We start from the raw sequence: 18,441 nt of genomic DNA on the forward strand, positions 1-18,441 counted from the left end.
CAAATAACTGCATGGTCCACCCTTAGCAGCAACAACTGCAATCAAGCTTTTGCGAATAACTGGCAATGAGTCTTTTACAGAGCTCTGGAGGAATTTTGGACACTCATCTTTGCAAAATTGTTGTAATTCAGCCACATTGGAGGGTTTCAGAGCATTTACCGCCTTTTTAAGGTCATGCCACAGCATCTCAATTGGATTAAGGTCGGGACTTTGACTAGGCCACTCCAAAGTCTTAATTTTGTTTTTCTTAAGTCATTTAGAGGTGGAGTTGCTGGTGTGTTTTAGAACATTGTCCTACTGCTTAATCCAAGTTTTTCCTTGCTAGCAGTGCAAAGGATAATCTGTTCAGTTGAATCTCCTGGAGCTTTCCTACTTGGATTGTCTCAGCTGTTTAGTGTTGACCACTCCCCTCTGCTATATATGCTCACCTCTGGCACTTAGAGATTGCAAGTGTTAGTTCATACTGGCTGGTTCTGGAGTTAGACGTGTTGTCTGTAATCAGAGTTAGGCTACTTTCACACATCCGGTTTTTCTCATCCGGCGTGCTGCGGCAAAAAGTTGTAAAACCGGATCCGGCAGCAGCCGTAGACACCGGATCATTATTTTTCACCGGATACGGTGCAGCCGACATTTAAAGCGACATCGCATGAGAGACCATTGATCCGGGGGTGAGAGAGAGAGCCAAGGTGAGAGAGAGCCGGGGTGAGAGAGAGAGCCAGGTTGAGAGAGAGAGCCAGGGTGAGAGAGAGCCGGGGTGATAGAGAGCGGGGGTGAGAGAGAGCGGGGGTGAGAGAGAGAGCCGGGGTGAGAGAGAGAGCGGGGGTGAGGAGAGAGCCGGAGTGAGAGAGAGAGCCGGGCTGAGAGAAGGAGATTGATTCTATGTTCACATCTTCCGGGCATGCTCTTCTAGGGTTAATATTCACATCTTCCGGGCACGCGCTGCTGTAAAAACCGGTCCGGCGCTCCAAAAAAACGTTGCAGGGAACGTTTTTTGCAGATGCCGGTCAGGCAATTTTTGCCGCATCCGGCAAAAGCCGGATGCGACGCATGCCCATCCTGCGCAATGCGGCGATAATGAAAGTCTATGGTAAAAAAACGGATCCGGTGCCAACCGGTTTTACAAAATTTCGCCGCATCGTGCCGGATGATAAAAACTGGAAATGTGAAAGAGGCCTTAGCGTTTGGAGGTTGTTCAGGAGACTGTTGCTATATGAATATTTGGTGAATGAATAAAAACACCATATTGTGACTAAATTATGTCACCATTCAGTGAATAAATGAGTACATAGTGAATGAATAACATCAATGAATGTAGGATGAATACATAATATCATACATGAATCAGTATTACCACCATACACTGACTGGATAATACCGTGACTAATTAATAGAGCTATTGAACATCACTAAACAGTGAACAAATACTCACCTACTATACAGAGAGTAAATAATATTATCATATAGTGGGTGATTAATACCACCTTACATTAACTGAATAGCACCAGTGACTCAATATTGCTGCAATATAGTGAGTTAAAATAGTGGCATGCAGTGATTGATTGAAATCACAACAAAATGACCATGTAATACTAGCATATGAAGATTGAATAAGAACACCATGCATACAATGAATAGTATTGGCACACACTAGCGGAATAAGGCTAAGTGCACACGTTGCAGAAAATTTCTGCACAAAAACCTGAATCCCTTCCCAGAAACCGCACCTATTTTTCCGCGGCGGTTTTTGTGCGTTTTTTACCGCAGCGGTTTCTAAAAGCATGGGAGAAGCCTAAACCGCGGAAAAAACCGCAAAATTAATGAGCATGCTGCGTTTTTACCGCGATGCGTTTTTTTCGCGGTAAAAAACGCATCAATGTGCACAAAAAGTGCAAAATGCATAGAAATGACTGTGCACCTTATTTTTAGCGTTTTTTTTTTTTAAATTCTTTATTTTCAAGTTTCAATTACACCATAAGACAGATCAACACTTTATAGATGCATATGGTTAAAGATTGTTTAGGCATCCATCCAAGGTGTAAAAAATAATAAATGGGGAAAAAGCAAGAGGGGGAGGGGAAAGTGGACGGGAAAAAGGAAAAAGAAGAGGGGAAGGGAAAGGAGGGATATATAACAATAACATCAAAACAAAGTAGTCGTCGGCATCGACACTAGCAATAAGTGCATGTAATATAAAATTAGATCAGGTGAACAGTTTTATACGTAACCCTGGAACCAGCCACCCCAAAAAACAAGGCCACCAAATCTAAGCGAGGTTCAAATAGTATCTGATCCCTCTCCTCGAGGGTTGTCCCTCAAATATCTAGTCCACGGGGCCCAAGTCAACACATAAGATTTGTGACTAAAGACCTCCCAGCTAGACAGCTCCTCCAGACGAGAAATCTGATTTATTTTGTCACGCCACTCCTCCAATGTGGGGGGAGCGACATCTTTCCAATGAACAGCTATCAGTTGTTTTGCAGCGCTACATCAAGGGGAGTAGGCCATGTTTTTTTGGTAAAAAATCCTTTGATGGGCACGAAAGAAGAACCTCCGTCGCCCCGAGACTGGTCTTAATTAGCTGTAAATTCTTGAGAACCAGCTCGACACCGTCCCAAAAATGTCTCAATTTGGGACAATCCCAAAATATGTGTGTATGATGCCCTCCAGGATTAAGGCATCTCCAACAAGCATCATTATCAGCAAGACCCCTCTGAAAGAGCTTCGCGGGAGTCCAATGCCACCTGGTCAAAATTTTATAGGAGTTTTCTTGCAAAAGAACACACCTGGAGAATCCCCGTGCACTAGATAGCATCCTAGATACTTGTTCCCCTGTAAACGCAACATTAAGTTCCATCTCCCAGGAGTAAATAAATGAGGGCTTAAAATGTAACCCTGGAGAGATCAGATGTGAGTAAATACGAGACAAGATTTTTAGCCGTGGAAGCGGGAGTTTAATCATAATATCTAACCAGGACCAGTTCGATTTGATCGGGAATTTCTTCCTAAACTGCAAGAGCGTGCGTCGAATATGCTGGCACTGGAGAAAGTTAGTTGGTTGACTCGTTGCATTTGATGGCCAAGATCCTCCCTGTAATATTTTATTACCGTAAAAGCTATTCAATGTATCTCTAGGGAGGGTAAACCACAGATTATAGGGATCCTGAAAATCAGAATCCAATAAAAACGGTATCAAGCTAATCGGCGTAAATGTCGAAGGGAAAGTGCTCTCCGGTAACTCCCCCAACATCAATCTCCTGGTACGTAATGTAGTAGATGTTATCTCATCCAGTCTAAGGGTAGCCGGTGGTTTAGCCACCTTTTCTTACCTTTGACTCTGCAAAAACTCTTACTGTTTCTCTTATTCATTCTCGTCTCGACTATTGTAACTCTCTTCTAATCGGTCTCCCTCTTACCAAACTCTCCCTTCTCCAATCTGTCTTGAATGCTGCAGCCAGGATCATATTCCTCACCAATCGTTACACCGATGCCTCTACCTTGTGCCAGTCATTACACTGGCTACCCATCCACTCCAGAATTCAGTATAAACTTATTACCCTCACTCACAAAGCCCTCCATGGCTCAGCACCACCCTACATCTCCTCCCTTGTTTCAGTATACCACCCTACCCGCGCCCTCCATTCTGCTGATGACCTGAGATTAGCATCCTCAATAGTCAGAACCTCCCACTCCCGTCTCCAAACTTTACACGTGCCGCGCCAATTCTTTGGAATGCACTTCCCAGGTCCCCAATCCCCACAATTTTAAGCGTGTCCTGAAAACGCATTTATTCAGACTGGCCTACCACCCCAACACATTAACCTAATCTATCCCTGTGTGGCAGAGCCAAAAGTTTTACCATAACCATGTTCCCCGCATCATGTTCCCACATGCTTTATGCCTCCATTAGCCCTCTGTGTCTGTACTGTTACACACTTAACATTATGACTGGTCCATACAATCAGGGTAACTGTTACCACCCACCTTTCGTGTCTCCCTCTTTCCTCATAGACTGTAAGCTTGCGAGCAGGGCCCTCTTTCCTCTTGGTATTTGTTATAATCTACTGTATGTGATTATTGTTATGCTGTAATGTCTATTGTCTGTACAAATCCCTTCTGAAATGTAAAGTGCTGCGGAATATGTCGGCGCTATAAAAATAAAATTTATTATTATTATTATTAGCCCTAGTCCATAAATAAGGCAAGCCCCTCGGACCCAACAAAGTCAGATCGACACACGCTCCCTCCCCTCCTTCAGAGCAAGACACTACCTTTAACCATCTGCCAAGGTGAATTGCTTTATAATATACCAAGGGGTCTGGAACTCCCAATCCACCAGAAGAGACTGGGTAAGTAAGAAGCCTATAAGGCAACCTAGCCGGTTTAGATTTCCAGATTAATTTTCCTATCAGTGACTTTAATGACCCAAAAAAGGTCAGGGGTATCTGAATCGGCACCATATTCATGGTATACAAAATGATGGGCATAATATATGCCTTAAATACATTTATGCGACCCAACCAAGACAAAGTAGGTAGGTTATATTTATGCATCAGGTTAGTAACTTTCTTCAATAAGGGAACGAAATTACTTTGAAATAAGTTAGTAGGATCCCTAGTTATAAATATTCCTAAGTATTTGATAGAATCCTTAGCCCAAGAGAAGGGAGTCTGAGTACGAAGAGTGGAAAGTTGGGGATACGGGAGAGTGATATTTAACGCTTCAGATTTAGCTAAATTAATTTTAAAATTGGAGAGGGAGCCAAATTGTTGAAAAATTTGAAGGATGATCGGGAATGCCTGAGGTGGATTGGATATGAGGAAAAGCAAATCATCTGCGAAAGCTAGCGTTTTAAACGTCCCCGCGCCCACCGTCAACCCCTCTATATGTTGTTCTTGTCGGATACGTTGTATCAAAGTTTCTATAACCAAAATGAACAGAGAAGGGGACAAAGGGCATCCCTGCCTAGTCCCGTTGTGAATCTCCAAACTTTTAGATAAGGTGCCGTTTATCCTGACCCTGGCCGTCGGTTGGGAGTAGAGAGAAAGGACTGCTGCTATGTACTGAGGAGGAAAGCCAAATTTAATCAACACCTGCTCCATAAATCTCCAGCACACTCTGTCAAAGGCCTTCTCGGCATCAGTTGACAAGAGTACCAAGGGGACCTGTCGGGTTTTAGCAAACATTATAGACTGTATGACCCTGGTGGAGTTATCTTTACCTTCCCTCCCCCTCACAAAGCCCGCCTGATCCGCATGAATTAATTTGGGTAAAAAATTACCTATTCTGCCCGCTAGTATTTTAGCCCACAGTTTTATGTCCGCATTAAGTAATGAAATTGGTCTATAGCTGGCGCACAGGTTCGGGTCCTTACCCTCCTTCGGGAGAACCGTAATATATGCCTCTAATGATTGCTTAGGAGGAAGCTGGCCTTTCAAATAGGAGTTAAACAGGGTAACCAATTGAGGTAAGAGTGATTTTATAAACTTTTTGTAATATATAATGGGGAGACCATCCGGGCCCGGTGCCTTTCCATTTGGAATGGTGGAAAGAGTATCCAAAATTTCTTTAGGGGTAACTGGAGCGGTCAACAAAGCCTGGCCCTCCGGGGTTATTTTAGGTAAAACTAGTGGAGTCAGGAATTCTCTAATTTTTTCTATAGCTATTATTGGGTCTCGCATGCTATCTGGTACATTTAGATTATATAAGTTATCATAAAAGGATCTAAACTCCTCGTCAATATCAGCAGTCTCGAAAATTGAGGAGCCATCCAGAGACCTGAGTTGTCTAACAAACGTCCTTTCTTGCTGCTTTTTAAGCAATGAAGACATAAGCTTGCTACTTTTATTGCCATGAAGATAGAACCTCTGTTTACATCTCATGTAGGTTTTGGCCGATTGGATATTCAAAAGATTTTTTAGCGAATTTCTTAGGTCCGTTAGTTCAGCTAGTGTCTTAGTTACTTGAGATCTCTTATGTAATCTTTCCAAAGAACTAATTTGATGTAAAATAGACACAACCTGTTTTGTCCTTTCTTTTTTGAGATAGGAACTCAAAGCTATAAACTCTCCTCTCATAACCGCTTTATGTGATTCCCACACCACAGGAGTAGGTGGGCCAGAGTGCAAATTTGTCTGAAAAAAGAAGTCCAGAGTGTCAGTCAGTCTCGTAATATGGGAATCTGAATCTAATAATGTCTCATTAAGCGACCAAGACCCGGCTGGTCGCGGAAGGGTTTTTATGCCCATATCGAGGAAAATAGGAGCATGGTCCGATAGTGTGATGACGTCTATGGTCGCGTTTTTGACTAATGAGAGGTTGGTTGTCTGTGTCAATATATAATCAATTCTATGGTAGCTACCACACGGATGGGAATAAAAAGTGTAGTCTCTGTCCGAAGGAGAGAGTGTCCTCCAGGGGTCTATCAAATGCAACTTCTGGAAAGAAAGGTGTAATTTTCTCAGCGCCTTTTGGGAAAGGGCAGACTTACCCGTGGAAGTATCTAAAGATGGATTGAGTGGGACATTAAAGTCTCCCCCCATCAGCAGTAAACCTTCAGTAAATAGTTTTAAAGTATCCATCGTCCTGCACAACCAACCAACCTGACCCTTGTTTGGGGCATAGAGGTTACATAAGGTAACTTTGGTATTAGCAATAAGGCCCTTCAGTATAACATACCTTCCTTCAGAATCTGAAAGGCAGTCATGTAAGACAAAAGGAACACCTTTTTTAATAGCAATACTCACTCCTCTAGATGCCGACCCCCCTGTACTATGATACCAGGTCGGGTAACGAGATCTGGACATGTCTGGTACTCTCCCCGCTTTAAAATGTGTCTCCTGTAGAAAGATCACACTAGCCTTTTTTGTATGCAAAAGGTTCAGTATCTGATTTCTCTTACACGGGGAGCGTAACCCCTTTACATTATACGAACCCACTATTATAGAGGCAAATTTTTCCGTGTCACCCATAGTAAGTTAGATGTAACAAAAGAAAAAATAAATAATAAAGTGTCACATGCCGACAGACCACAAAAGATACAAAATACAAGATGAAATAACAGTAACCGATAAATAACAATAACCATCTACCTGCCAGTGGCAGGAGCAGGGGGACCAACGTACCCCCCATGACAGATCAGGGAATCACATCCCCAACACACGAGTAGCACACATTAGCTTGTATAGCAATCAAATGAAAGTGTCAACACCTAGGCAGGCGTCAATCAAGGCAAACACAAGTGAACCAAGCCATTGTAAAATGAAACCAAGAAACTACTGAGTCCAAATGTAAGAAAATGCGACTAGACCCAGTTATACAATATTCAGGGGGGCATCTCTCTTCTTGCCTCAGATTTCCCTCGCTTAGGGGGATGCGTCTCTTCACTGAGGCCCACTCCCCCTGACCTCCTGTATAAGCGTTGATAGGAGGAGGCGTGCGAAGATCCATATCCAAAGGTAGCCAAGAGAGGATATCAATAGAAGCAATGCCAAAAGTGTCCCATATTTTGCTTAAGTTGACAGGACTTCTCACTGTTACTTGCTTGCCGTCTCCATTTACCGATATTCCAAACGGAAACAGCCATTTATAGAGAATTTTACACGAGCGTAGTATTTCCAATAAGGGTCTCAGGATTCTTCTCTTTGCAAGGGTCGACGGCGCAATGTCCTGGTAGAGTTGTATGGCAGATCCTTCGTAAGTGAGATTTTTAGCATCCCTTGCAGCAGACAGAATAACATTGGTGTCCACATAACTCAACAAGCCGCAGATCACATCCCTCGGGGGTTCAGAGGACTTAGGCCTGGGTCTGAGCGATCTATGGACCCTCTCAATCACAATTTGGTCGCATTTTTCTTGTGGAATTAGAAGGGCAAAGATATCTTTCGTGGATTTTTCCAATATTTCTGCAGAAACACTTTCAGACAATCCCTTAATCTTTATATTTTTTCTGCGGCTTCTATTCTCTTCATCTTCCAAGGCCAGAAGAGAGTTATTAAGCTGTTCTCTGTGGTATTCCAAATGGTCCCTCATGGCATTAGAGTGGCTAATAAGAGAGGACTGAGATGCTTCAAGGGACTCCACTCTTACCTATATGTGACAAATCAGCTCTCATACCGGATATCTCTGTAACCAAAGGTTTTAATGCTTGGGTCAGAAGTTTTTTAAATACTGATCTAGAGAACTTCCCAGAGTCTGAGTGGGTAATGTCACTGCCTGAGACATCTTCACTTGAGTCAGAGTCCTCGACCCGTTCCTCTACCTCAGCATTAGTGTGTAGCTTTTTTGGTGTGGGCCTAGCCGACCCTGATTTATTTTTCAAAAATTTCTCCATTTCGCCTTGCCTGCCTCGATGTGCCCCAGTATCCAGCGATTTTGCACGCTCTTTATTAGATTTGACCATAATGTTAAATTGAAGCGTGCATTTAAAGTCACCACTCGTGCATTTAGGGAAAGTCTATTAATACATGTTCATGGATGAAAAAGACCTCATGCTTCTTAAAGGGTGGAGCGCTGGCATCAGTAAATAAGGCCTTGATATGGTGCCCTATATATATTGTTTCTTACTGCTGTAGTGTGGGGTCAGGCAGGTCCCAGCGTCTCCGGAAAGGGGGAGCAGCACCTCCAAATCACCAGTCACTATATATAGCAAGGAGCGCCCGACCCAGCCACCAGGAGCACTCAGCACTGCGGTCACCCTCTGATCACCAGCCAGGCTTCTGTGTCCAGCTCACCTCCCTCTCCTCCGGTAAGCAGACCTTCTTCTTTCTTTCTGTAGCGGTCAGCGGTCTCCCCTCTAACATAGGCTGTGGCCCTCCACCTCCTCCAACGGCTCTCCGCAGTCTTCTGGCCCACGCTGCTCAGGAAGAAGCAGGAAGACGCGGCAAAGATGGCGCCCATCCACCTCCGGCGCCAGGATCTGTTCCCCGCGGCCGCTCTCCTCCCCGAGAGCCGCGGTTTCCTCCACTGAAACCTCCACCGCTCTCTCCTGGTCCAATTCTCTCTGGGGGGCACACCAAAGCCCCCATTAGGGTCAAAATAGGGCTCCCTCCGTGGCTGGCAGCAGGAGCAACAGCGACACACGTCCTCCCCACAAGCGATATTTTTAGCGGTTTTATAGCGGTTTTATAGTGAAAACCGCGGTAAAAACCGCTAAAAAAAACGCTGTGTGTGAACACAGCCTAATACAGTCATATGGTAGCTGAATACGATCATCATATAGTGAAAAAAATAATACCATCATAAAGTGACAGAATACCAAAATGCAGGGACTGAATAATACTGCAGCTAGAAATTGCATAATTTATCAGCACATAGTGAGTGAATAAATACATCATAAAGTGAATCAATAATACTGCCATACAGTGAGTGAATAATGTTGCCATACAGTGAATGAATAATACTGCCATACATTGAGTGAATAATGCTGCCATACACTGAGTGAATAATGCTGCCATACAGTGAGTGAATAATGTTGCCATACAGTGAATAATACTGCCATACAGTGAGTGAATAATGCTGCCTGCCATACAGTGAGTGAATAATGCTGCCATACACTGAGTGAATAATACTGCCATATTTTAATTGAATAATACTGCCATACAGTGAGTGAATACTGCCATATACCGTGTGAATAGCACTGCCATACAATGAGTGAATAATGCTGCCATACCGTGAGTGAGTGAATAATACTGCCATAAAGTGAGTGAATAATACTTCCATACAGTGAGTGAATATTACTGCCACACAGTGAGTGAATAATACTGCAATTTTGTTGTGTGAATAATACTGCCATACAGTGAATGGACTGGCTAGAGTGACTAAATAAAATCACCATACAACAGTGGTCTCTCCTGGGAGTTGTGTGTAATAGTTAATGATACAAAGGTTTTAAGAACAGTGCCATACAATAATTGAATATTATATCATTACTAATAGTAGTACAGCTCGCTACACATTGAGTATATGTTACTTACATTTCCCAGAAACAGCGCCAGCCCTGCTACTTTCTCCTATGGCCACCTCCCATTTTATTAGTCCACACCTGGTTTTCCAAGTAATCTGGCAAACTCCTTTGATATCACCACCCAACGACTTTTAAGGCGATCTCAGACAGCTATGAGCTGTTTGATTATCAAGTAAGCTTTGCATTCAGTTCCATGTGTACATCTGGAATTTACCTCACAATCCATTTCTCTCAGTAGGTTAATCATCTCTTCAGCAATCTGCTTCTTGTTACCATCAATATGAGTTTATTCCCTGGATCAAACCTATGGTTAACTATTTACATGCTGTAAGAACAAATTTGTCACTGGTGCTATTCACACTACAATGCTATTCAACAGTGTGCAATCTTTACTATCCAGTTTGCCTCTTCATCAGTATTGCCAGCAGTTAATCATTTGTTTGCTGATCGCTTACATTTCTGCCACTGACCATTAGTCTGCTGATAGCATACAACTCTGCCATTAGCCATTTGTTTACTGCAAGTCCTGAACTGTCCACATATCTACAGTTTTTGTGTATATCTACATTACTGTCTCCGTATATTCCAGTGTTTCCAGCTCCGCTTCTCTACCTGCTGGCTTGTATAACCTTCTATCTTGATCCCCATGCCTTCCGGCAAGTAATGCCTACTGTGCCATCGCTTTTACCTCGTGCACCGTGATCTATGACTTAGAGAATCCAACTCTGTAATTGAGCCCATATCACTAAACATTTTTTCTTAGTGGAAGAATACAGTAAAAGTCAAGCACAGTCCACTTACAGTGTCAGAGGGGCCCACATAAAGAATTAGACAAAATGCCCACATATAAAGTCAGAAACAAACACCGCCATATTTATTTTTTTACAATTATGCAACACCAATTTGTAGACGTTTATCATTCATCCTGGAAATGTATAAAGAAAATACTAACCGGAATAATGTCCATGCATGGAAAAATCAAGGATGACTTCTTCTATAGACAGCCCACATGAATGCTGTTTAAAAATGTTATACCAAGAATGACAATAATTTTCAGATTATGAGAGTATCAGCGGGTGCAGCGGATGATCACAATGTCCATTCAAGATGTTACACAGAAGTGACTGCTGGAATGAAGGGAATGCAAGGACAAATATCCTACATTCTGTGCTTATAGCGGACCTCACTCTAATATTATTATTATTATTATGCATTTATATAGCGCCATTTATTCCATGGCGCTTTACATGTGAAAAGGGGAAATATAGACAAGTATAGTAAACATGTGTAAGACAAGGGACACACAAGTACATAAGGAGAGGGGACCCTGCCCGCGAGGGCTCACAGTCTACAGGGATGGGTGAGGATACAGTAGGAGAGGGGAGAGCAGGTCATGCGGTGGTTCAGTAGACTGAGGATCATTGCAGGCTGTAGGCTTGTCGGAACAGGTGGGTCTTCAGGTTCTTCTTGAAGGTTTCCGTTGATGGTGAGAGTCTGATGTGTTGCGGCAGAGAGTTCCAGAGTATGGGGGAAGCACGGGAGAAGTCTAAACTAGTCTAGAAACTAGAAAGGACCCGACCCCAGGACTGATATTCCCTAATCATCGAGAGAAGAGACTAACAAGGCTCCTTACAGAGCAAATTACGGGGTGTCCTAATATAAATCCTACTCTGCGTGTCATACAACTGTACAGATACATTCCTCCCTCACTTATACATAATTTGAGAAACAAAATGTCAATTCTATCTATCCTTCTCATATCTATCTATCTATTATCTATCTATCTATCTATCTATCATCTATCCATAGACAAGACATTATGATATGATTGCTCTGCTACATCTTGTCCGAGTGTCACCCTAAATGTCTCACTAATCTCCCTCGTGACGTCCTGTGCATTTCATGTACAGATTCTCACTAATGATCATCCATAAATAAATGACACATTCAGCTCTGCTACATACGTAGATGATGATAAAGACAATATATCGATTCCCTACTGTGCCATTTAATATCCATGTAGCGGTGATACAGATGTTTCTCCTGCTCGAGGTCTCCACGCTCTGATGAAGTAGAAATGTCTAAAAATTCTTCCACCAACCAAAATATCTCCAGTCGACATTGCTCCTTCTGCAATTCTCCCTGCGGACCCCAATTAAAGGCAGCAGCCCGGGGTCTCCTCATAAATAATGCACGGAAAAAACTGGGACAACACAGAGATGAATGGTAATGATGATTAGATGGGAGAAGATGGAACAATTAACAGTACGGCTATAAATATATAAACCTGTAATGAGCACGTGAGATGCTGAATTATCCCAGAATCCGTCGGGAGTTGGCGCCATCCTTCTCCTATAGGAGCAAAACTCAAAGATTATAGGTATCGCACACATCGCACACAAAGGGGGGAAGGGAACTCTTATATAACCGCTGGCCGTAAGTTATCATCCTAGGTGATCTAATTATTCTACTATCCAGAATATTTCTGCCTGTAAAAATAACAAACCTTCTAAGTCTCCAAGAAATCCATCTACTGTAATACAGAGGATAAAAGGAGAGAAGGAGGGGAGAGGAGGGGGATGCTGCTGCAGCTCCTGTAGAGTGAGTCTGCCACCACCAAACTGCAACTAAAACTACTTAAACATTTATGTAGGATAAATTACCCCTTATAAAAATTAACAAATAATATACATTTTAGTTCTTAGGACAGAAAAATTTACATATATTTCATATGTCAATTAGGGCACTTTGGTGAACGCTATGCATGACTAAAAGCTTAGTGCATTGTTACGCCCTCCAATTTACTTAAAGGGAATCTGTCACCCCATTTTTCGCCTATCAGCTGCCGGCACAGCAATCAGGGGCTTATCTACAGCATTCTGAAATGCTGTAGATAAGCCTGAGATTTAACCTGAAAGATAAGAAAAAAGAGTTAGATTATACTCACCGGGGGGCGGTCCTGGTCCGGTTTTGGTCTGATGGGTGTCGCGGTCCGGTCCGGCGCCTTCCATCTTCTAACGATGACGTTTTCTTCTTTGCTGTCTGTCGCAGCTCCTGTTGAGGGCAGAGCAGAATACTGCAGTGCGCAGGAGCTGGACCCGGACCGCCCCTGAGTGAGTATAATATAACTCATTTTTATTATCTTTCAGGTTACATCGGTAGTGGGGATTGATTAGTGCTTATCCTGTCCTTCCGTATGCAGGGATTATCGCCAGAGTTAGGCAGGGGTTAGGTATCCTGCTTGGCGATAGGTGCGGAACCTATATATGGATACTTAGGGCAGACAGGGTGATGTTAGAACTGCCTAGGGGTCTCCACTTCCCCCTTCCCTAGTTTTGGGTTCCCTTCCACTTATCCCTTCATGTTGCACTTAGTCTTTCCTACATTGTGCATGACAGCAAAACCTATGATAATGCGCATGCTTTGATCCTTGGCTCCTGTCTGTGGCCGCCACTCAATACACTGATACATCAAGCAACTTTATAGAGGAGCCAGGAATTAGAGTACACCCATGCTGATGCTGTTTGCAAACCGCTGGGCAACCCCCAGTGTCAGTGCGCATGCTCTGATCCTTGGCTCTTGCATGCAGCCACCACTCAACACACTGATACATCAAGGAACTTCAGAGAGGAGCCAGGAATTAGAGCACGCCCACACTGATGCTGTGTGCACACCGCTGGGCAATCTCTAGTGTCAGTGCGCTTGCTCTGATCTTTGGCTCCTGTCTGCAGCTGTTGGTTAATGCACTGATACATCAAGCACTTTCAGAGAGCATGTTCGCGCTGATGCTGTGGGCACACCATTGGAAACCTTCCAGTGTCGGCACGCACAGGAAGGTTGATTGATTGTAAATCAAGACCAAGAAAAGTGCTCCATGTGCAAATTATAGATCGTATCTAGGTAGGTTGGCGATTGGCTGCAGCAAACACGTTTTAGGCGGGATGTCACTGCTCACTGTCAATACAAACTGATGGCAGTACCAGTAAAGCAACATTGGTGTTGAAAGGTAAGTAATTCCAAGTTTGTTATTTTTAAGCATTTCTTAACATTTAATGGGAAAAAAAAAAATCAGTCAGAGCTTGATTCTTCTAAAAAAGGGGTCTGAATTCCGGCATAGAACGCACCAAAACAAAATGATAAAGTTTTAATTACCTGCAACCATCACTAGGGGAATCTTCGGAGCTTATTAATAATAATAATAATGTTATTTATAAAGTGCCAGCTTACTCTGCAGCACTTTACATATCAGAGGTGAAGCTTAGTCCAAGCTGAATTCAGCAAGTGCACAAGTTACTCTCACTAATGACTCAAAATTAATTACAATGGCGCTCGCTAGCAGGTTTAACACACATCTTAGTCTCACTAATTTGCTAAAATCAAGATGTGCCTATAAGGCTGTGTGTACACGTCCGGAATTCCCGCGGATTTTATGTGATTTTGCCACGTTTCTTCGCCTCGAAAACGCTGCAAAAACGCATAAAATAAGCAACCCATTGTATTCAATTGCATTCCGCAGATGCTGTGCTAATGCTGCCTATTTTTCCACAGCAAAATCGCATCGCGGAAAAATACGCAGCATGCCCATTCTTTGTGCGGAATCGCGGGAATTCCGCACACATAGGAAAGCATTGTTCCGCTTACTTTCCGCATGTGGCTTTTCCCACCATGCGTAAAGTAAGCGGAAAATGTGCGGATGGTACCCACGGTCTGGAGGAGAGAAGACTGTCCTCTGGGCTCTGGGTACCATATCCCTGTAAAAAAAAAAAATTAAAATAAAAAATCATGATATTCTCACCTTCCAGCGTCCTCCGCAGCGTTCCCGATCCTCAGCGATGCTCCCGCCAAGTGTCGTTCCCAGTGATGCCTTGCGACAATGACCTTTGATAACGTAGCGGTCTCAAGATACCGTAGGGGTCTCATGAGACCGCTACGTCATCAAAGATCATTGTCGCAACGCATCACTGGGAACGGGACTTGCCGGGAGCATCGCGAGGATCGGGAACGCTGCGTGGGACGCCGGAAGGTGAGAATATCACGAGTTTTAATTTTTTTATTATTTTTTAACTTTATATCTTTTTACTACTGATGCCGCATAGGCGGCCTCAATAGTAAAAAGTCGGTCACACTTGTCAAACACCATGTTTGACAAGTGTGACCAACCTGTCAATCAGTTTTCCAAGCGATGCTCCAGATCGCTTGGAAAACACTAGCATTATGCTTGCAAAACGCTAGTTAAAACGCGGGAAATACGCGGAAATTACCCATGCGGAATTCTAGCGTATTTCCCGCGGCAGGGAGTTGCGGAATTCACGCGGAAAATTTCCGCGGCAATTCCGCAATGTGTGCACATAGCCTAAAAGCGAGCAACTTTTATATTTGCTTGTAAAATCTTCTCAATTCTCAAATACAGATAGGTGTGCAATTTTATTGTGTAATGCTCTTTGTCTAGGTTACACTGAGCACGCTCAGTGCTTACAAGCTCTTTGTAACAGAGTTTGAAAGCGCTGATCTAAAACTGGTCCGGAGGCTGGAGCTCACAATCCAGAGAGCTACGGTATATTGCACCTGCTCTCCTCTAGTGCAATGTTGCCTATGTTTGCAGCATAGAAGAGCACAGAGCATAGAAGAGCACATACTGTAGTTTGGACCAGAGGTGCAACCATTCCGCTTGTCCGAATTCTCAACCTTCAGGAGCACACAATACCCAGCAAGTGGTAAGCTGGAAGTCTGGGGAGCAGTGTGCTCCTGAAGATGGGTGTAATGCAGTAAATACAGGTAGGTGACAACTTATAGATCACTGATCTGACCTCCGGGACATCCATTGACCCCAAGAATGTGGCTCAGAAATGGACCCCCATTCTCAGGATTAGTGGGGAGCCTAGAGCTCAAACATCCAGTGATTAGCAAGTGATGTTGATAAGGGATTTCGTGCCAAGTTGGGAGAACCCATTTATCCTCTTTGGACAAACCCCCTGGTAGGACCTCGGCTGTTCTTCGTAGGAAAACCTGGCAACAAATATTCAATTTCCGTACAGCGCCACCACAGGACAAATGAAGCATTACACACTATCCAATGATAATCAGTGTGTGGTCTCTATAAAGCAGGACTGAGCAAGATGCACACTTATTAGTCTGTCCAAGGGTTTTGGATCGAGGACAAAAGGTCCAACCTCTATTATATCCGAATACTCTAATAGGGTATACAAAAATGGATTTTGTACACTGGACAATTTTAATTTATCAAAATCCAGAAAACCCCTCCAAATAATACGCTCAGCTCCGCTACCCATGTGTCTAAGATTCCTTAACCAAAGGTAAATAATAAAAAACCTTAAAAATTAAAGAAATAATCATCAAACGCATTAACAATACCCGGCGAGCGTATTTACACAGTGAAACATTTAATAGCGCCATTTATGTCTTTAAAAAAAAAAAAGGAGGAACGTAAGAAAAAAGAAAAAATCCTGCTGGGCAATTTATGAATTTATGTACAATGTGAATGCAAGAAAAAATAAGCGCCGGCATCTTATGAGATTGGGTATAAATAAGTAATGTGTGCATTATTATTACATAAAACCGCTTTGACACAATGCGCCATTCTGTGCGAGATACAAAGGAACGATCGTAGGTAACGGCAAACACAAGGAGGAAAATGCAGAAGTAACACACGGGGGAGCAATCGTTTAGAATTGCAAATGGCCCATCCCCAGCAGCGGTGGCAGAAAACAATATGGAGATACCAGGTGTGAGCAGCGGCAAAGCTGATAAAGAGGTGCGGGCCGCAGATAAAGGGACGGCAGAGATACATTAGTGTATGAGGACAACCATGTCTGGGAGAGGGGGGGTACATCCAATTATAGTGTCATCCTATTAATCAATATAACTGCATACGTGACAACTAATGGGCCAAACAAGTATAATATGAGGCCGCGAAAAAGCATGAAGTCCGACGGCAGCCAAAAATGTGGCTCACAAATCCTCTGCGCGGCTATGAGCAATCACTATGTATGATTAGTGACGAGTCACGACAATGGATTTCCTTGTCCTATTAATTACAGATGGTCCTCGTGTCTCTATATGGGGGAAGATGAACGGCTGCTCACATCATTATCTCCACTGGTTTAGCTATCATGATGCGGAATACAAAATATCACTAGAAGTTTCCATCCACTATATAAAAAGACACATCTGCAGGTTTTTCTCAATATCTGACATGAAATCAGAATAAGGCTGTGTGCCCACGATGCGATTTTTAAGCGTTTTTGCCGTGATTTTTGGCGCGAAAACGCAGCGAAAACGTTTAAAAATCGTGTACAGAACGCACCCCATGCATTCCTATGGCATTCCGCACATGCAGTGCTAATGCTGCGCTTTCATCCGCGGCGGAATCGCATCGAGGAAAAAAATCGCAGCATGCTCATTCTTTTGTGCGGAATCGCAAAGAATTGCTGTGATTCCGCACCCATAGGAATGCATGAGAAACGCTTACTTCCCGCATGTGGCTATGCCCACCATGCGCGAAGTGAAGCGTCTCATGTGCGGTTGGTACCCACGGTGTGGAGGAGAGGAGACTGTCCTCCAGGCCCTGGGTACCATACCCCTGTAAAAAAAAGAATAAAAAATAAAAAATCGGGGTATATTTACCGTCCGACGTCCCGCGCTGCATTCCTGGCCTAAGCGTTTCCAGTAATGCCTTGCGGCAAGGCCCTGTAATGACGTAGTCTCGCGTTACTCTAGCGGTCTCGTGAGATCGCTATAGCAACGCGAGACCAACATCATCACAGGTCTTGCAAGGCATTACTGGGAACGGGAGCGTCGCTGAGACTGCGTGGGACGTCGGAAGGTAAATATACCCCGATTTTTTATTTTTTTATCATTTTTAACATTGTATCTTTTACTATTGAGGCCGCATAGGCAGCCTCAATAGTAAAAAGCTGCTCACACTTGTCAAACACTATGTTTCAAATCACTTGGAAAGTGCTTGAATATCGCACGCGAAAATCGCGGCAAAAACGCGAACATAATCGCGGTGAAATCACGCGGAAAAAAACGCGCGATTTCTGGGAAGGAGTCCGGTTTTCAGTGTCTGGATTTAAACGCAACGTGGGCACATAGCCTAAACCTTTCCCGTTTTAGGTGAATTAGGATTACCATAATTATTAATATTTGCAAAATGCCAGAATAATGAGAGAGAATGTTTTAAAGCATTTCATTGCTTACTGAAATATATGAAATATGAAAAAAAATGAGACGCTTTGCACACAATTTGGGCAAAGTTATGTCTGCCCAGCAACCAAAGTCAAGGTGGTTGACATTCACCGCCCTTCAACATGTGGCGATTTTAATTACAGTAGGTCCCTACTTACCCCTAAATTCAGGCATTGCTGAGAGAGGTGTCCACATTCACCTAGGAATTCAGACATCAGCCTAAGAGAGGTATTCACATTGGATAGGGACCCATCAGTTTTTTCTGAGACCAC

This window comes from Dendrobates tinctorius, unplaced genomic scaffold, assembly GCF_039654945.1.
Source record: "Dendrobates tinctorius isolate UK_male_01 unplaced genomic scaffold, ASM3965494v1 ptg000023l, whole genome shotgun sequence".
Classification (NCBI taxonomy): domain Eukaryota; kingdom Metazoa; phylum Chordata; class Amphibia; order Anura; family Dendrobatidae; genus Dendrobates; species Dendrobates tinctorius.